The sequence below is a fragment of the Pezoporus occidentalis genome, unplaced genomic scaffold, assembly GCF_034315485.1.
Source record: "Pezoporus occidentalis ecotype Australia unplaced genomic scaffold, CSIRO_AGI_Poc_V1 ctg33, whole genome shotgun sequence".
Classification (NCBI taxonomy): domain Eukaryota; kingdom Metazoa; phylum Chordata; class Aves; order Psittaciformes; family Psittacidae; genus Pezoporus; species Pezoporus occidentalis.
The window spans coordinates 6,510,894-6,531,792 of record NW_026915268.1 but is presented as its reverse complement, the minus strand read 5'-3'; the positions used below and the strand labels follow the sequence as shown (position 1 = coordinate 6,531,792).

At 46.8% G+C, this 20,899-nt stretch overlaps 1 long non-coding RNA gene across 1 annotated transcript; it reads right to left on the bottom strand.

Moving 5' to 3' along the window:
* Positions 1–11,607: 11,607 nt before the first annotated feature.
* Positions 11,608–15,648, bottom strand: LOC134169081 (uncharacterized). The gene is made up of 2 exons (XR_009966756.1): positions 15,395–15,648; positions 11,608–11,898 (listed from the first exon to the last, which is right to left on the bottom strand). It is a non-coding gene; the product is annotated as an uncharacterized LOC134169081 (long non-coding RNA).
* Positions 15,649–20,899: the final 5,251 nt, after the last annotated feature.

Here is a 20,899-nt window from a genome sequence, read left to right as displayed (position 1 = left end):
GGCAGTGCTTGCTCCCATGCCAGCAGTTAATGAGATCATGTTTGTGCATGACTTTGAACACAAATGTCTCTGCAACGTGTAAGTGCTAAGTACTATTAGCAACTAACAGCAGTTCTCCTTTGGTACAGGGCTCTGCTGACTTTGCCTGAGGCCATTCCAGCCCAGTGAAGCATCACTCTCAGCAGCACTACCTGCTCTGTGGCAGACCTCCACATCAGCCAGCACATCCCACCAGACTTCGGAAACCAGCTGGAGATGGAGCTGTGAGTCCAGAATCAAATGCATGGCTTTACCAGGGCTGAGGAGTGTCATGTAGGAGCTCAGGGAGCTGACGGAGATGGGAGAGACACCAGCATTGGGCAGAGGGTAAAGGGAGGCATCCACCAGCAAGGTGGGACCAGCAAGGTCTGGCATCTGCAGACCCCAGGCTCACAGCCTGCAATAGGTGGCTGCTTTGGGGAGGACATGGTCAATGCACCCTTGTTTCTGGGCTGGGCTGCAGCGTAGCCTGTGCCACAAGGCTGGAGTTAGAGCCATCCCCAAAGCAGTGCCAGATCAACAGGTGATGCTCCTACCTAGGCTGTGCTGTCCCTGCAGGGGCCAGGCTCGCTGCCTGCCTAACACCCATCTCTGTCTCAGCAGCCTCCATACTTACCCTCATTATCATGCTCTTCTCCGTCCTTCCTCCTCGTGCTACCTGATGATCTCTGCGCTAGATCCTGCCTGGAGACAGATGATGTGCTGGGCAGGAATGGCAAAGTTTATTAAGTTGGGGTGGAGAGCTCTGGCAGACTGGGTTCACAATTAGGCTCCCAAAGGCAAGATCATAAAGCATTCCGACACTCGGGATACAGGCCTGATTACCAGCATCTTTCATCATTAAATATTAACACCAAGGCTGCTTAAAGGCCAGTGAAAGAATTATAGAATTTAATACCTATCACGCTCTATCAATAGGCCTGGAGAAATATGGTCCTTTCGCCTATAGTTTTTTTTTAATGCTTCAATGTAAACGAGAAGACTGGCAAAATTAAACAGCACAATTCTTGGTTAGGAGCCACTGGGAATTGCAAACAGGGAGCACCAGGGATCAGGCTTGTTTGATATGCTAGGGGAGCGAGCTCATTAAAACATAGGCATTGGTACCAGAAGGAGAGGAAATTAAAGCATAATTTAAGCAAAGAAATCCATCTACAGAGAATGTCTCCAGCCCTCAGCACTCCCCTGTGTGGCTGTGGGCTCCCTGGGACCCCAGCCAGCTCCAGCCTGCTGGCCTGGGCCAAAGGGGCATTTGCCACTGAAAAACTACCCCGACTGTGCTGCGGCGCAGGACAGGGCAGGAAATCCTCCCTGGTGCCCACATACCCCTTTTGCCATCGTACGCACATGGTGTGTGATGGCCAGGACGCAGGGCTGGAATATCCCACCATCGCTCATGGCTCAGTTACCCAGAGCAGGAAGTTGGGAAAAGTCTTGGCAGCTTCAGGAAAGGCCATGCCCTGTGCCATGGAGGTTGTCTTTGCTCCTTGTTTTGTGTTCATGTCCTGAGCTGTGCCAGGAAAAAGGTGCCTGTGTCAGATGGCCCCTTTTAGGAGGGGACAGAGCCTGTGCCCAAAGCATCAGGGCAGGCAGGAGGGCTCAGCCAGAGCTGGGACCATCCTGCAGCACAGCAAGGAGCTGCAAACCCAGCACCTTCAGAGCCCCCAAGACAGGACCACCCCAGCTGCTCACAGAGGGGAACTTGCCCACCCTATGGGAGGGCTCAGCACAGCCCAAACAGCTCAGGGAACCTCGCTGTGGGCTTCAAGCAGCCTGTACCTTGCTCACAGTGCTATCATTCATCACCGTATCACAACCTGATGTAGTGCTCCAGGAAGAGTTTTAACTGAATGTGCTGGTACAGATGCCTGCTTCGCGTGAGAAAACAGGGACCTGCAGGGGTCCCCGGAGCACGGCTGGCCCAGGGCTGTCCTTCAGCAGCCCCCCCTACCACTGCTTTCCCTACCAGCACTCCTGCAGCCCTCCTTCCTGCTGTACACAGCAATGAATCCTTGCCACCTGCTCCCTCATTGCGGGCACAGCAGCAGAGCCAGTCAATACAGTAATGAAGCAGCCCCGGCAAAGCCAGGCGGGTGCATTCTGACCTGCGCTCCCAGGCTGAGATCTCCCCGGCTCTCCTTCCCTCTGCTTTTCCCCCAGCACTCCTGCTCATTGCTGTGCAAACATTTCACATGGCCAAGGCAATCAGCAAAGCCGTGGCTTGAAGCCAGAGCACTTCCCTAAAAGCTGTCCTGGTGCCCGAGTCTGGCTTTTCCCTGGCTTTTCCAATCCAAACCATTCTGGGATTTTATGATTCTATGAATCCTGGCTCTGTATTTTCTTGGATAGGGACAGTGCCACATTACTGTGACTGATGGCTGCTGTTGGACACATGGCATCTCTATGGTGGGTTGTTCCCTCCAGCTCAGAGTTGGGATGCTACCACTCTGTTAAAACTCTCTCCTGGCCTATGCTTCCCTTGCCGTACGGATAAAGATGGCCCAGAAGATTTTGCTACACACAGTTGATTAATTTCCCCCAATTATATCTCCTATAGAAGCACCAGGACTGGTTTGACTTGCAGAAACTTTGTCAACTCCTGGCCAGCAAGGTGTGACCCTGAAGCTGGAGAAGTAAAGCCATTAGCAGAGCTTCTGTCCTACCCAGCATTTTCTAGGCTTTGGTTCCTTATAGCCACACTTCAATAGGAACTCAAACACCAGGGATACTGGATCAAAACAGTCATGCTTACATGATGGTAAGCATCATGTCAGTATAAACTCAAGTTGCTGGCTCACACCAGCCAGAAAGTATTGAAATGCTAACTCTGTATCACCAGGCTTTGTGCCAGAGCACGTATCACCTGTCCTGCCACAGGCGGCATAAACCTGGCACAAACCCATACCTGTGCTACCTGCTCCGTATCACACACAACAGAAACGCGATCACGTGCCTGTGTGTCTTCAGGACCTCATTTTACGATGCTCAGGCATGTGTCACAAGCAGATAAGGGGCTAAAATAAGACTCAGAAAATTGACACTTGCTTCAGTTGCAAAGCAAAATCAGCGGCACCGTTGGAGCTGTACAGCTATGACAACACTGCAGTTTCTGGCTTGAGACCTCAGGACATTTTCACTTTGCTGAGCAAGGGGAAAGACACCTCCGGGCTGGTTGCTCTCTGGTTGTCTGCAAGCGCCCAGCCTAACCCTCTGATACAAATCAGAGAGGTTCGGGGCCTTGTGTAACTTATAGCAGCCAGCCCAGTGAATACCTGAGCACTGTTAAACTGCAGTTTTGCCATGCTTTCAGCACGCACACAACTTTAAATAAGAGCATGGGAGCTGCCCAAGCCAAGGGGTGACTGAGATTGGAGCACAGATCACTGAGGCAATTGGGGTGCCCACAGGGAGAAGCTGTACGTATCTGCAGCTAGTGCCTAAGCCTCTCTGCTGCCCTTCCCTCCACACTGCTGTCACCTCTGGTTTGTCCTCTTCACCCATTACATTTGCCCCTAAGGCTCCCAGCACTTCTGCCCCGCACTCTCCATGCACTGGGTCCTGCTCCCCAGGGCTCCCCCACGCAGCTCTTCCCAGCCACCCAAAAACAGGGAAGGAACCGGTTGCAGAGTCAGAAAGGCAAATCCAGACACGACTGACTCCAGGGAGCCTGATTGAAATAACTAATTAGGTTCTCACAGCCATTCACTTGCAAGAGTAAGACCATATCCCACTCCATATTTTCTAATGAATCCCGCTCAATGTTTGCTAATGATTTGTTTAAGCGAGTTTGCAGTGTCTCCAGGCTGCAGCTCCAGCGTGGCCCTCTGCAGCCTTCTCCAGATGCTAGGGGAAGCTTTTGATACTCGCTCAAATTTACCTTTCCCTGCTGGCATGCAGGTTTTCTTATCTTTCCCATCACAGTAGTGCAAATTCCACCTCCAGGTGCCATACGGAACAATCCCTCCCCTTCCCCCACTTACACTATTTCGATGCACACAGATGGTTGTAACTTTTTCTTCTCTTTTGAGCATCTCTCAGGGAATCTTAAAGAGGTGAACTCTTCTCCCCCCTCAACCAGCAGAGCCCACCATGGCCCCACAAACTGACACTGGGGCTCCAGACTCTCATTTCACATCCTGGGAGCTGCATTCCCATTACCCACAAGTACTCTGATCCAACAAACATTTATAGATGCAAACCTCCCAGCTGCAGAGTTATACTGAGCTCAGGACTGCCTCTAAATAACGTTTTGCTTGTATAGAAGTATTTGGCATATTTTGACCAAATCATCTATTTTAATTGTTATTTTCAAAGGCAGTCACTCTGCAGTGATTTTTCTTTTTAAATGATATTGTTTATTGCTTCTTGCTCCATTATCTCTGAGCTGTGTGGAGATATAGGATTTTTCTCTATCTGTGCTGTTATTTTACAGGAGGCTAAGGTCATACTAACTTATGAGAGTTGCCAAAACCATGTTTCTTTCTCTGTATACATTTTAATACCCACACTTGACTTTTCCCAGTCTTTTATTCTTCTCCAATGCACGTATCTTTCCCTGGGGAATTGCCAGTGTGGCAATAAATCACTGCTAATTCTCTTCCCTGCTACTCACACCCTTCTTTATACAAATTTAATTCTTCACACATTCATTTGTATACTGCTTATCAAGAATGCTTTCTTTAAGAAAAGAACCTGGTCTTTTCCTAGTCACCCATTTTTTTCCCCTTCCCCTCTTCCCTTTCTTTCCCCTGGAACAACAAAGTACCCCAATGACTTTGAGCTGACATTGGCTTCACACCATGCCTGTCACTCTGCAATGGTTTTCTCTGAGATACTTTTGCAGAAAGCCCCTTCTTTGTGCTGCACACCCGTGGCTGCCCCATTACCTTACACAGCTTCTTTGCCTGCTATTTTTTTCCTACTGGTCTTAAGAAACTCCAAGTCGCCTCCTGCTATTCCATTCTGCATTGAGGTTTTGGAAACCTTGGCTCCTTGCGTGCCCGTACTGAAATCACATGGAAGTCTGCGTCTTTTCTTCTTTTCTTCTTGCATCTCTCATGTGCTGCAGGTCTGTAGTCTGTGGAGACTTAATTATAGATCCTTTTAGGATTCCTCTGGGAGCTGTGGCACTAGTAGTTTTTATATCCCAACAACATTGTCATTAGTATTATTACTTCTACCACTATGATTAGTATACTACGGGCAGAAAGAGTGGCTCCATAGAGGTCAGTCACATCCCTGATTCAAGCAGTTCAATCTAAGGAATCAAATGCAGGTAGTAATTGAAGACAGAGATGCTATGCTTGCATGCTGGAATGGCAAGCATGTTTCTCAATAAAGTGCAGCAAGGCTCCTGCTGACCTGGATGCTGCTGGGGGGGGGAGGCAGGTTTGGGAGGGAAATGAGCTGGGCTGCTGGATAGGGTGTTCCAACAGGGCATGGGGCTGTAGAGCCACCATGCCCAGCCACTGCCAGGGAGTACTGAGTGCCTTAGGGATGAGCGTGTTTCAACCAGTGTGACTCTCCCCTTGTCAAACAGGGTGTTGCCCTGTGCCCATAGTGGGGTGGCACAAGCACCTTGCAGCAAGGCTCACCATCGGGAACTCTGATCCTATGTGCTGCACATCACCTGGGTGCTGCTCTGCCAAACTCAGATTAGAGAGCAGAGGTGGCCAAATGGCTTTCAGGGAACAAAAATGTTCATGATGTTGCTTGGTCGCTTCTATCTCTCTTTGACACCACACCTCCATCTACCCCAGTGAAAGCAAGCTTCTGCTCTGCATAGCACTTGGGCACCTTAAAGCACTCAAAGTCACTCAGATTTTTAGTCTATGAACTATTAAAAACATTTTAAAAAGGTCAAAACTCGCCTTTGAGGACTGCATGTGAATCTCATCCTCACCCAGAGGGATCTGGGTTGGAGGCAAAGGGATGCATGTGTGCCCTGTGCTGCCTCAGTGCACCACAGCAGCTGCTGAAGGAGCCAAAAAGCACCAGCTCTATGAGAACATATTCTGGGTTTCCAGACCTGTGTCCACCATTCATCTGCTGCCCCCTTCAAGCTGTTAAACATCCAGAAATCCTGGGAAAATAGCCAAACTTCCTTCTTACCGGACAATAATTCTGTTGAGGTGAAGATGCCCAAGGAAATCCTCATGTGGGAATAATTTGAGAGCAGTGAAGCAAGGCAGGCTTGTACTGGCTAAGGCTGTCGCCCTATAGCAGAAATCAGTGCTGCACAAGGGAGATTTGCAGCAGGAAGTGGGAAAATCCTGCTCCGAACAATACGGATGGTGCTATCATATCTCCCAGCAACATTCACCAAAAATTAGGGACCAAGGTGAAGAGATGCTAAAGAATGAGAAATTCCATAAAGAGCCCTCCCATTTCTACAAGGGAAAGAAACACAGTCAAAGATTAAAGGACAGTTTGAAGAGGCATTCATGCGTACTTCAAGGAAGAGATCCAATACAGAAAACAAGAAAAGAACATTTCTGAGAACTTCAATTAAGTACAAGGTAACTTGGAATCATTCCCATCCGTTCCTGAATTTTCCAGGCTATCTTTTTCTCTTTTACTTTCTGTGTGGCTCTCAGAAAGGCTTTGCTACATCAAAGATACTTTTTGTCTCCTTTGTTCAAATGTATAAATTTGCCTAGAAAAATTAGCAATATCATCAGCAGTGAAAAATAATTTATTTGTAAAAGGAACTAACTTTTGTCTGAACTAGAGCTGGGAATTGAGATAATGTCTATGAATATGTGGAATGAATAGATGGAAGTATCTGAATTTATGGAAATACATGAATTCTCCTTTGCTGACAGAAAATTACAGTCAGGCCCCATTGCAAGCCAAATGAATATTCCACGTAATCTCATTCCCACACAGGAGCCCAAAGACACAATTGATCTTGCTTTCACTAAAATCAATGGGTAAAACTCATGGAGTAGGTCTCCCAGCAGCAGTGTGACACCTGAGCTAACACAGATTCACACCTTCTGCCCGCACGCAAGAAGCTTTGTTACTTCTCAGATTAGGTTTGAATTTATGATCCCAGGCCAGGTCCTTATTTTTCTGCTTTAAGTCACATACACAAAGCTCCATTGGTACATCAGTAATTATGCTTATCACCCAGAGGTCATCTTCTTAGCTCTTCAATCTCCCTCTAAAGCAAGATGTTTTTCTTAACCAAGGTTGCCGTGAGAGGCTCCGCACTTGCAGTCTTTCATGGAGGAATATTGGTGCTACCAGACATTATTTTTTATTTCTCTTTCAATTGCATTGATTTTTTATCTATTTTATTCCAAGAAGGAGCTGTGGCACCTATTTCACATTCAGAGTCTGCCTCAGGAGCTGTAATAACTTGAAGCACTGGGGATGCTCAAACCAGTGCATAACTGGAGCAGAGTTAGATTCACGGTTTATCCTGCCAGCTCAATGTCTTCAGCATCTGCTGAGAGAAGGGAAAACGTGGCATCTCTCAGCCTCTTGGGACAGCAGGGTGTCCTAACAGCCCAGAAGTCAGTGTCTCTGGGCACGCATTAGGGGTGATCAGCATTCCTCCCCAACAGGGCTGCTGCTGCTGATTTATTAATGTAGCAGTTGAAATCAAACCAGCACGGGAGAGTATCTATCTCAGCTACAGCCAAGATAGGCATGCTAAAGGCAGGCAGCTTTTTCCCTTGATATATAAGCAATCTCCACTTCTCAAAACATATCCCAGACTGTGCAACCCAGAGGAAAAAGAGGCTTGACAAAGATTGCACTATTCAACTTTCGTGTGGTAGAGACTTACACTTGCCTAAGAGGCACAGAGGAGAATGTGGCTTTTCTGAATTGGGCAGCGATGCTTGCACGGGGACAAATCAATTTAGAAACTACTTGGAATGACCCAGGATTACAAAACAGACAATGACAGTCACTTGCAAACTCACAGCAGCCTCTCGTCCCGGCTTTTCCCATCTCTCATCCTGGCTGCAGAACACGCTGTGCTTTGTCACAAGAAGAGCCTGCTGCTGGCAAAGCTTTATTCTCATGTCTGAGGTGCTCTGTGTGGGGGCAGCAGCTGGGCAGAAATCTCAATACAGATATAATAAAATAAAACAGGGCCAGGAAAAAATAGTGCTTAAAGCACCAGCCTCATTGTTTAGGGAAAATCAGGCTGGGATGGGACACTAAAATAATAGATTCTTCTTTCCTCCCAGGCACGGTTTGGCCACAGCTCTCTGAGTAAGCAGTACCTGCTTGGTTTCAGGACCCTTTTGCTGGAGCTGGAGGTTGTTTTGGCATGCCAAGGGGATATATCTCCTGCCTGGTTATCCACCAGTGCCTGGGTGGTGGATGGGTGCCCACTGGAACTTGAAGATTTGTAGCCACCACAGTAAAGAGGGGGTAACTCCAGGGAAGGAAGCCAAGCCTAAAACAAAGAAATAAGAAAGGGGAGCATGGGCTCCCCTAGAACTTGAGAGAAAAGGAAAGAGCAGGACCTTGGAACAGGCAGCAGAGAGAAAACAGACCTGGAGTGAGAGCGAGGATCTGGGACTAAGAGCAAGCTCCATCAGTCACTTCTTACAGACTGTAACTCGCTGTAACTCAACATTACTTAGAGATTGGTGGCTTTGGAAAAGAAACCACAAGTCATTAACTTTGATCTGCTAATGGGACGGCTCAGCTGAGAGCACTGATTTTGTTGATAGGTATTACGTAAAGAGCATAGCCACCAATACGGACAGAAGTGGCTGGAAAATGTTGTAAGGATGATCTGAAAGGAATTTTATGATGGGAAAATTATGATAGGGGAATTTATTACGGCTGGAGTCGGGGAGCTGGCACTGTGGCTGAGGAACCTGATACAGATCTAGAAGCTGCCTCCCTTCTGCCAGTATCACACTAGTGGTGCCTGCACCAGCGCAGATCCTGAGACCAGACAGTCCCAGCCTTCCTTCTTCAAAGAAGGGGTGATTAAGGTCTTCTGGGGCAATCTATGTCCTCTCCAGGACAAATGCAGAGGCAGGTTGCCAGAAGCAAGCCAGATCTCATTTACCTTATACTGAAACCTTCAAAGTCTTACTCAAATGAGCATTTCAAGTTGTGAACAGGGTGTATTAGAAGCCAGCCCAGGATGGGTGCAGCATGCTTCAGGAACTGTCTTCTGCAGCATGCCTGAGGACACAGAGCATCTTAAAAGCTAATGAGCATCACTGCAACCCTCCTGTTAGCTAGGCCAGAAGTCCGGAGCACTATGACTTAGCCTAGAGATCTCTGACATTGAACAAGAGCTGTTGGGTGACAGAAGACACAAGGGAGATTACCAGAGTTATGATGACTACTAAAGACAGGAATAGAAGGACCAGTGGTCTGGACCACCATGATCATTCTTATGCTACACTCTCAGGGGGATGGGGAAGTCATGTTGGGATGCTGATGATAAAAAACACAGTGGCATGCTCTGTGTAGAAGAGGGCCTCCTGCAGCTTCTTGGGCACAGTTCTTCCTAAATCCTGTTTGGCAAGTAGTGAGACCATCCACATGACCATGTGCTTGGCATATCAGCTATAGACTTGTCCTGATGAGGGAAAGCAGTCACCATCGAGACAGGCAGTGCCAACACACATCAATCCTCTTATCTTACATCTGCTGCCAAACACAGGTGAGGACTGGTCCCTTTAAGCTGCTCAGTGCAAATCCTGTCCTTGCCCTTGCTGCATCTTGACCTGCTCAGATGAATGTACAAGTGTAAATCTGTGTCTGCGCAGGTGCTAACTCTTCACCACTTCAGTTGCATAACTTGATTGAGGGGCTGCTGAGGTAGCTCTCATTTCTCATGTGGCCACAGGATAAAATATCATTCCAGCTTTCCTCCACTCTCCTCCGACATGGCATTAAGTGGCGTGGGAGGCAGAAAATATGACATCATTTCTCTTTAGAAAGGGCATAAGGAACTGGAGACAAGGAAGTGTGCTTTCTGCGGCAGGCAAATCAGACGAGACTGTAATATACAACAGAATGAACAGGAGCCTAGATAGACCTGGATATATTGTTGAAGAGTCAACAGGGCTTCTCCAGGGGAAATCATATCTCATAAATCTATCCAATTTATTTGAAGGTGTCAGTACTGGTCTGGGTAAGGATTGCTGGTGCTGTAGTTAAATTGCATTTTCCAGAAGTTATATTCAAAGTCTCTTACAAAAGGTGCTTGGAGACACTGTGATGTTACAGAGTAACCCTCCACAGATTTATAAGTGGTTTAAAACATATAAGCAAGGGAAGGATAACTGCTCAGTGTTCATGGTGGCCAAAGACCACCAGGTCCCTTGGAGGCCTGTCCTGGGATCTGCACTGTGACAGACTCATCAATGATCCGGAAAAGTGGTGAATAATGGAGTGACAGTGTTTGCCTATGTGACAAAATTATTCCAGATCATGAAATCTAACACTGACAGTGAAAAGCTCTGGAGGATCTTCCAAGACTGAGTTACTGACAGTGAAAGAGAAGATGAAATTCAGTGTAAATACATGTAAGGTAATGTCAGTGAAGGTGAGGAAAAAAGATCCAGAATGGCAACCAAGCTTAAACAGACTATTAGCTCTGAATTAGCTGCCTCCACTCATCCAAGAGCTCACAGAGCACCGTGGAAGGTGCCCTGGGAAATTTTCTCAGATCTGTACCCAAGTGAAAAAGCAAAGTGGATGTTGGACACTGCTCCAGAGAGAGATAACAGTACAGGAATTGTCATCATGGTCAGCCACAGCCCATCTTTGTTTTGAATACCAAGTGTATGTCTGATCCTGGATCTCAAAGAACACAGCATAAAGAAACCAACCCCAAAACAACAGAAAAAGCTGACCCAGTGATGTTCCTGATGCCAAGACACTGAACAGGCCAAGGTTATTCAACTTGGAAAGGCTATGGAAATCTACCCCAAATGTTTTGGAGAAAGCAAATTGGAGTTGGTGGCTCTCTCTTTCTGACATTACAGTAAAAAATGAAACCATCAGGAAGCAGGTTTAAAATGATGACTTGGAAGCACTTTTTCCACACAGGGATTTGTGCATGTCAAACAACACATGGTGTGCTCAAGGTGGACAGGGCTGTCAGTGGCACAGACACAGCAGTCTGGCTGCCACCAGCAGCCCATGATGCTCCAATGAGCTGCCATTCACCACCGTGCCAGAAGCACTCAGCGCTAGGCTGGTTTTCATACTCTTTGCTGTAGTGCGTGTTGCTGGTCACTGGCAGAATACCAGGTGTTGCAGGTGTTTGGTCTGCCCCATGGTGATGGGCCCAGGACCCTTTCATGAGTGTCCAAGGGTAAGCCACAGGAGAATCCACTGTGAGGGTCCTTCAGGTATAGCTCAAATACTCCTCGATATTGGGGGTTGAAACTAGAGGATCTAAAGGTCCTTTCCAACCCTAACTATTTCACGATTCATCACCCAGATCAGAGCTGCAACCCAGAAATGCTGTACCCAGCTGCTTCAGGTTCAAATCTAGTATAACGTGTGAGAACGCAGCTGAGGAGCACAGCAGAAGAAATCTTTACTTTTCTCCTGCACATAAGGCAGAGGAAAAAAATAATCTTTTATTATATATAAGTACCAGAATTATTCAAACAGAAATGTGCTGCAGGAGCCAGGTCTACAGACAGAAACTCAGAGGAACAGATGAAAGTGTGTGCTGTAGAGCACTGAAAGGATGCACAATGAGAGGCCACCTCTGCTGCTCCATCTCCGGAGGCCAGGCAGGAGGGACTGCTGCCAGTCCTGCTCTCAGCTGAATTCTCTTCGGGATGCTGAGGTAGCACTCGGCTCCCTGGTGCTTGGCTCTCCTGTATGCAGCGTTTAATTCCTTCCTTTCTTCTGTTTTCCAGAGAGACGCAATTAGAAATAACCCATCAGAGGAAAATAACTAAAACTCATGCTCTGTCTAAAAGTCTGTTTCAAGAAGAAAGAAGATTGTGTGTGAAGAAAACACTCACCAGTGAGGTTCGACATCAAAAGGATGTTTTGCATGGACTAAGTAGAAGTATTCATTTTTCATACATGCCCAGATTCACAGTGACACTGGTTAGACTTTCATACGACCACACTTTGTTTACTTAAAAGCTTGAAGGAAGGGAAAATGTCACAACTGCTCATGTAAGGCTGCCCGTGCACCAATCGGACACATCCAGCATGGCTGTTTGTACAAGCAAAAATCTCCCAATAGGCCAAGAAACGTTCGCATAAATCATCTGCCCAATCATTTAAGAGGCTGAATAATTCATAGAAAGGCAAATGTGTTCACAAGCAATTCATATGAAGAGCTAGGAGCAGCGCTGAAGGAACAGATTTGCTGTTCGCTGTGTCTGTGAACCTGAACATGCTTTTCTTCGGCTTCGACTTTCACAAACATGGAGCAGTTCTGTAAGTCCATCCCTCAAAATGTCACTGGATGTCACCTACCCCAAAATACCGGTTCATTCCCTCTGCCTGTCCCAACATGTGAAACCAACAACATCTCCACAAGCAGTGGTGCTAGCTAGTGTGGCACATCTGAATTACTTAATGGGAGTAATTTTGTTTCATCTTTCTTCATTTCTTGTTTCTTCAGACTCGCGATGGAGGCACAGAATTGATTTGCTCGAGCTCTACAGCTCTCAGAGACTTGTGTCTGCCCATGTCGAGTATGTCCGTGCTCTGCCCTCTGTTTCTCCAGCTGTGAAATGGTGAGGAACTTACTGAGCAACTGGGAACGTTTTTGATATCCAGATGGAACATGGGATTTATATCAGTCAAGCCCTACTTCTTACCCCCACTCCTATTTGAACCTAAGTCTCGTGGGACACTGCTGGGACACACAGACAGGCAAATGTGCTGGTAGTGCTGGTTCTACCTTCTCCTGCCTCAAACCTGTACCTCCAACACCACCAGCAGAGGTAAGGGAGCTCTATCAGGGTCCTCTCATCTGGACAAACAGTCTTTAGGAGAGAGATAATGGAAACATGAGTCATCCGGGAACACCCTTGATAACTTTAAACACATCTTTTGGGGGAAAACTCGGGGGGGTTTTGTTGGTTTGCTATTCAATTTGTTTGGGGTTCTTTTTCCAGTGTCAGGCACAGCAGAACCAGACTCATTCCTTTAGTCTTGCATGAGATGCGAAGTATAAATAGAAGCAAAAGGATTCCTACAGATATATATCTGTCCTCAGAAAAAGATTTTGTGCAGCTTCAAGTAATGCTGCGTGCTCAGCTGTCAATTCTGTTTTCCACGACCCCTTTACAGGTTCTTTCCTAGATCCTTTGAGGAGGCATTGACAAGAAAAGCGTGTTCATCCTGCAGCTGCCCGGATCCCCAGGCAACAACCGTTTCTAGAAGTCAAAACTACCTTTCCCAAGGAGAGAGTTTCTTTAGCAGAAATGTGGCTTCTCTAGAAGATTTTAGAGCCAATTCCATCCTTGGACTGATCCAGGGCAATGATCTTCACCAGTCTAGAAGCTGCTCTTGTCCTGTTGTCCATCTGTACAATGAGCTGCTGACGCACCATGCGTGCACCTCTCCCTCTGTGCCTAGCCCCTACTGTTAAGAAACATTAATTACACTGAAAGCTGATGAAATACGATTGCATTTTTCTCTTCGTTAAACATGATATAGAATCGTAATTCACATATATAAAATAGTTTCATTCCTTTTTTCCTCTGTTTGCTTTGGAATCATTTCATGGTGTCGACAATGTAGGTTTAGCAATGCCGTCTCCTCCTGCAGAGCCAGTCAGCCGCCAGTACCCTGCAATTTTAATGATCTAATCTGACAGCCAGTATGCTTTAATTTAAAGTTTTATTAACGACCACTTTCTACCCTCAAAGACTATATTAAAATTTGTTAATGGAATGGGAGATTATAAATGCCCCACTGCAAGGCCCACTTGTGCTGTTCTACACCACCCCCTTTAGAATTCACAGCAATCCTATTAACTCTTCTTTATGTTTTGTATAGGTCATTTTGATTGCAGGGTTTTTGTGTACTTCCCTTATGAGATAGCGTTGCCCGAATCGAAGCATTTGAAAGAATATGATTTTACAAAAGATCACATATTTCAGATTCATTATCCTTCAGCACTGAGCTTAAAATTAAATTTCTTTGACTTATTGCAAAGTTTTTGAATCTGCTGGGGGAACGGGAATGAATTCCAGAGGTAGCAGCAGTCTGTGTGACAGAAGTGACAGAAGCCACCCCGACCGCTGTTGACAGAGGAAGAAGAGGAGAGAGGAGGATATAAAGACCCGTGCCACTCATAGGCATAAAGCTGCAGGATCAGGACATTCAGTTGTCCTCCACATGCTTGGAAGCACAAAGCCCTTTACACAAAACACCTCACACCCTCTTAGTATGTGAAGGTTGCCTCTGTAAGCCTGGCTTTTAATAGGCATCTTGAGACTCTTCACTAGGTCTGTCACAGTGCACTTGTGCGTCAGGGCCCCACAGTCAACCGACCATGAAAGGGATCCCCCATCCCCATCATTTATCTTGTGTAAGGAGTCAGTAAAAGCATCACCACTCTCTCAGTACGCACAGGTCCCAGCCCCAATGCTTATTGTTTGTCTCAGGAAATGCGCTATTAATCATTTGTTCTATAGACTTAATTTCTCACAATTCTGCCCTCTTTATTTTCTGTTGCTATTGTTCCTTTCTCCTGCTTAAACATTTCAGCCACCCAGAGAAAAGGCAGAAACAACATCAGGTTCTCAAGAAACCAAACAATCAATCAGTTCACCAGCTTCACAATGGGACTCAATGGGAGCAGCAGGGCAGCTGCCTGTTGTTTGAATATCACTCACCCGAAAGGCTTGGCCAGTATACAGAAAAAGCAGTTATTCACAGGAAAAAAGAGGTAGGTGAAGGACACAGAGGGGGATTTCTAAGTGGAAATTTTTACATTAGAGATGTTTACACTTGAGCTACTCACCTGGCCTCCTTCTACAGCTGATGAAAAGACACTGAAACGTAGGGTGCAACTCATCTGATGCATTTGAAAGATCAACCCTAGGATAAAACAAACCAGCCATGCTGTGAAGTGCTCATTTCTCTCCAGCCTCCCCTAAAAATAGCCTGAACAGTTGAGTGGGGTGCAGCACAGACCACTGAACTTAAAGAAAACGTACTCCCCCCTTTGTAGGAAGTGCCATGACCAGATCCCCAAGGAAAGGGTTTTCCTGTCTGGCAGATATATCCTACTGCCCCACTCCCTGGCTGCTCCACACTTCATACGAAGCTGAGTATAACCAGTGGCAGGAAGAGCACTGGACTGGGTGGAACATCTGAGAGCCACACAGTCCCTCTTACAGCAGATTTATAAGATTTATTGTTTGCCTACCTCCTGCTTGGCTGTGACAGCCCATGGTGTCTAATAAATCAGCATTGCCAGTAGGTAGTCAGCTCCTCTCCGTCTTCCTTTCCTCACTTTCATATTCAGTATCCTACATACTGTTGTTCTCCACTTAAGCCCCTTGAACTGCTAGTGAGTGCTCCTACCACTGTAGCATTCGCATACTCGGTCCTTGGGTGACTTCCCTACCATCACCTCCATACCACCACAGTACCAGACTCTGAGCCCTGCTCCTTTCTCCCTTTGTCCTCTGAAATCCTTCCAAACTGTTACCAGCTGTGCAGTGTGAGGCCTCCAAACCCACCTGTGGCAAGGGTGAGGTTCCCGTTATTGAGCCCCCCTTCACCTGGGAGCACTCCTGTTACTTAGTGGGTAGGATTTCCCCACCTCCACCTCCAGCTCCTGATCAAACTGCTCCTCACGACGTTGGGTAGACCTTCCTCTGGTTGACATGGTTTAACCACTTTTGGTTTCATTCAGGCCGTTTTCCATGGGGATGTGCAGCCAGTGTTCACAGTAGAAGTGTAGAGAAAAATCACCATATCTTGATGCTGTGTGACCTGAAGTCAATGGCACTGAATGCTTTGTGGTGGGATGTTCAGCAAGTTGGGTTTTTCTTTCTCTTAATGACCTAACAATCCTAATGTGGTTTCCTGCCGCTGGCTCCTCCCCAGCCCTTGCAGCCCCATCTGTGAGTGTCATCACTCTTGGATCCAGCCCATTTCTGTGCCATGACCTTGCCCTCTTTGGGCTGGCAGCCTGTTACACGGTCAGGAAAGACGAAGCAGCTCACCATGTCAGGAGCATGGCTCACCAGCCTCAGCATCCCGGCTTGCACATGCCAGAACACGTGCCATGATTTCATGCTCTCACCCACACCTAACAGGCTACATTAAGTTGGTGTATTCATTCCATTTGCTCCCTTAAAGATCACCCGACCAGGGCACAGGAACAATAGTGCATGACTGCGGAACTCAAGTCAAGCTGACACGAATTGTGGGCACGCAGTGCAGAATTTCTCTTTTGTGAGTATTTGTGTGTTAAAGTTACAGATTTGCTTTTTCACCATATTTGCAATAGCTCTGCTCAAATATTTGTGGAGACTGAACACAGCCTAATTGAAATTCAGTTGAATTCAAATTAATATTCATGATTCTTCCCCCCCCCCCCCCCTTTCCACTTCATTCGGCTCTAAATGGAAGCAGCTTCCTGCTGCGGAGGGGACAGCTGTAAGCTGGTAGACTCCTGTAAGGGTGAAAAGTTTGGCAATCCACTTTGAATTCCTTGCAGCAGCTGCACGCTGGATGTCACTGCCATCCCCAGCGTTTGCATGTATTGACAGGCAGGGCTTGAGCTCCATCAGTCTGTGCCTGTGCTGGGTGGGTGCTGATTGCTGGAGATGCGCAGCACCTCGCTCTGCATCGCTGCTCATGCCACTTTCTCCTTCCTCCTTGGCACCCAGCTCCCATCACAATGACGGTGCCCTCTGCACTGTTGATCACTCCAGCTTGCAGCTCCAGGCCCCTGCAAGGCTGCCCTCCAAGAAGCAGCCAACCTCCCACTAATTTAGCTCCTGTGAGGCATGAGCTTGCCATCAACACAGTGCGGTTGGGACTTCTCCAAGAGGGAAGGGCAGAGATTTGTGGCTCTCTGGAAGCAGAGAGGGATTTGGGGACATTGTTTATTTGTAGCTGTGCAGGAGCAGGGCTGAGCTCACTGCGACCCCAAGCCCATCAATTGCTTTCATGATCATCGATCTATCGAAAGTGAAGCAGAATGTGATGAAACCCCGCACCTCTATAAAGCATCATTTCCAGACCTTATCCACTTTTCCGTGTCAAGTCAGACTGCCGCGCTCTGTCTGCCACTAAGGAAATCTTGCACAGGGAGATTAGAGATGCCTGGCACAGTAAAACCTTCCTCCAGTCACCCAGGAAACATAAGACATTTTTCTTCTTCTTTGGAAAAACGTGGAAATTAAATTGGAAGCTCTACACGGATGCAGCTCTACCCAGATAAACTCATACTGTCAGGATGTAGATGTTCCTGTGGACTATTATGGCTCTCATGCTTTTCAGAACATCCCAGGTAGTCTGCAAGTGCTTTTCATCAGGTGTTTATGGTCCCCAGTAAAGCACTAAGATAGAAATATTATAAACTACACATTTAACAAGAAAAATACAGGGATAGTGAAAAATACCCAGAGGCATTGCAATGCTTTGAAGGATCTCAGAATCATCTCAGATGTTTTTCTTCTGAAAACGGGCTTTTACCACCACTGACCCTGTAGACAGCCCCACACACTGTTTGTTTTCCCCTTGATTTTTAATCTCTTCTATGCCTCATGGCTACAACACCTAAAGGAAATGGGGGCAGGTGCAGCAGTGAGGCAGCTTTTCTCCTCAGGTACATAGGCAGCAGAGCTAAGGCAGGAGCTCTTGCAGCAAAGAGGCTTTACAACTCCCCAGCGTCGTACCCCTTTCCTGCTTTAGCAAGGAGAAAAGCATAAGATAAATTTATCACACCTCTAAATACCAGTGTAGCTGAACACGGATTTTAAAAGTCACCCTAATGCTACAGCCCCAGTCAAGCCTCTGTGGCATATCATCACCACAAATCATGGTTAGGGCTTCCCAAGCACCATGTTTGCATTTCCATACCTTACCGCCTTGCTGGAGATAACCGTAATGCCCTCAGGCTGCAAAACTCAGCATTAAATCCCACGGTAGAGCAAAGGAGAGCTGGGAGGAGGGATACCCAGGATTTAAAATATCCTGTTTGCAGGGCTATGATTTTATAACAAGGTTTCATGTTTGGGTGGAGAGTTTCCACTCTGATTGCATGTCGTGAAAGTCATGTCTAAACTGGAGCACAGGCACCGCTGGACTGCATCAGTTGAGGGATCCCTCTAAGCCAGAATATTGTCTCTGGCATCAATTGTTTCAAGACAAGCAGGACCTCTAAAGTAAGTTGTTTAGAGATGGCTTATCACCAAATCAACTTTCTTCTAACTCCTCCAGTGTTTGTACCCCTAGATTCAGGGTTAGGATGGTGGCAGCACGCTGTGGTGCCACAAACTGGGAAAAAGCAATGGTCCAGGTGAAAGAAATCACCTGGAATATGTTTGTAATCATCTCAGTAGACAGCTCTGTGTCTGAAAATCTGGGATTCCTTTGGAGGAAGACTCCTATGGTAATGGGCTAATTCAGGCTAGCAGGGACCTCTGAGTGTCACCTAGCCTGATATCATCCCACCTTTCTTAGATGCCCGCCTTAGGGTGGAAGGAAATGTTATTTGAAGGCACAGAGAGCTATCTTTTAGGAAGCAAACTTGAGGGGAATTGAATCATAGCCATGTACTGTGCCTTAATATATGTGCACAAAGGGTTGAGCAGGCAGCCTTAAATCTGAGTAATTTTTCTGCCTCAGTACGTTTGCTGTATTTCCACTTTAGCTGCTTCCTTCTCCTCTGGGGAGATTTCTAAAGGAGTGCCAGGCAGAAGGTGCAAGACCGAGACATCTCTTAAGCTGCTGCCGCCTCATCTCTGTGATTGTGAAGTCCTGCAAACAGAAAGGGAATGAGACAGGGTAAAAGGAGTTAATGAAGAACAACCCAAGGTGAGACAGGTCACCCCCATGCCCATGTACCGCCAGCATCACAAGGATGGATCTCAGCATGCACTGACCGTGTCACCCATGTGTCTGGCAGCACAAGGCTCACCAGCAGCAGTTGCTGGGTTTCTCTGTGTTTCTTTATGAAACAGAGGCACAGCAATTGCTGCTGCCCTCCAGCCCTCTGATCCCGCACTTGCTTTGGCAGTGAGATGAATATTGTTGCAGCTCACCCAGCAGCTCAGCCACCGTATTACTGGGTTTCTTCAAAACCCCTGAATGTCCCATCTAGAGCCAGTGACTTAATATCTTTTAAATTACCTATTTGCACCAGCGCCTCCTCATTTGATACCTTAATCCTTAATAGCAACTCACCTTTATTACCAGAAAAGAGCAAGTCAAAAGCAGATTTCTCCCAACATCCCCTGAGGTGAGAACTTATGAAATGAAATCATTTCACTTCTCAGCTGTGTCCTCATCTTCCTTAATTGTTCCCTTTAACTCCTGGGGAGCCAGCAGACCTGTCTCGTTCCTTTGCAGGCTTTCCTCTTCCTGGCAGACTTGAATTATCTATTGTTTGTTTCCATCCTTACCAAGTCTTGCTATTTCTTGCTGGCTTCCTGTTTCCCCTCTTTCATGCTGTATTTTCTGCCCCTGTTTGTTGACCTTGTGAAGGTTGGATTTCCATTTTTTGAAGGACCATTGTTGTGCCGAAACACCTTCCTGAACCCTGCCATTTACCTGCTTTTGCTCCTGCCTTCCTCCCGTTCTCGCTGATCAGACCCAGGCAGGCAGTTTGAGCCTTTGGTACTGTCAGGTCCTGGTATAGCTAAGCGTATGCTGAAATCTCATTAATGGCAATTGAAGCTGAAGCATGTGGTTAAGTACCTTGCAGAAGGTAGCTGTTTTGCTATGTCACTCCTTAAAGAGCATCCGTGCCAAATCTCAGCATTTTAATCTCTTTACTTCTGACTCTTGATGCTGTCTCCTGGCTTCCTCATTCTGTTGAAATCTCTCTGTCTAAAGGTTAGCATCACTCTGATAGGACTCGATCCTCTTCTTTCCTGAGGATGATGAACATAATTACATTCTTAACAAGTGAATTGAATTACAGCATGATTTCTCTAACAATGAGAGCTCTCCCCGCACTGTGCTGGAAGGAGCTTGCGCCGTGCTTCAGGATGAGTGAATTGCCTCCATTCTAGCCCATGCATTATTGGGACTTTAAAAATTATGTCTTATTCATCTATTGATGACAGTGGCCTCTTGGGTGTAAATTGAAGCAATTACGAAGGATCATGCAAATTAATCAATTATTTTCAGATTATCACATTCAAGCCATAGTCTTGCTCTTCGATTCCGTTAAACTCTGCTCTGAGTCAATTTCCAAACCTCCAAATTAAGCTATTTATTAGCTAAGTAGATATGTTACAGAAAAAAAAAGTTACCCTCATTAATTGAAGAGTAGAAGGGGTCATTTTAAAATGGGTTTAATACATAAACTGTGATATTTAAGAACAGAGGTGCCAGGTCCTGACCCCAGTGTGAGTGGGATGTTTGGGATCATGTGAAACACAGCTACATAATCCCAGCTCCATGCATAAATCTCAGTGCAGTCACAACATTGAAGTCACAGTGCTTTAATGGAGAGGATGATGCTTCTGGGAGGTGGGGGACAGAGGGGACCCCAGGGGCCAAGGGGACATGCTGCACTGGTATCATGATGAGACGGATGCCCTCTGCTCCTGCTCGCCTTGGGTGGATGCTTTGGGAACCAGCCCCATCATCAGCTCTGGGGTTTCCTTTGCTGAAAACCTATGGAGAAGGTGGCACCAACCCTGCAGCCCCAGGGAGCCCTAGGCTGGGGACAGGACCCTCCTCG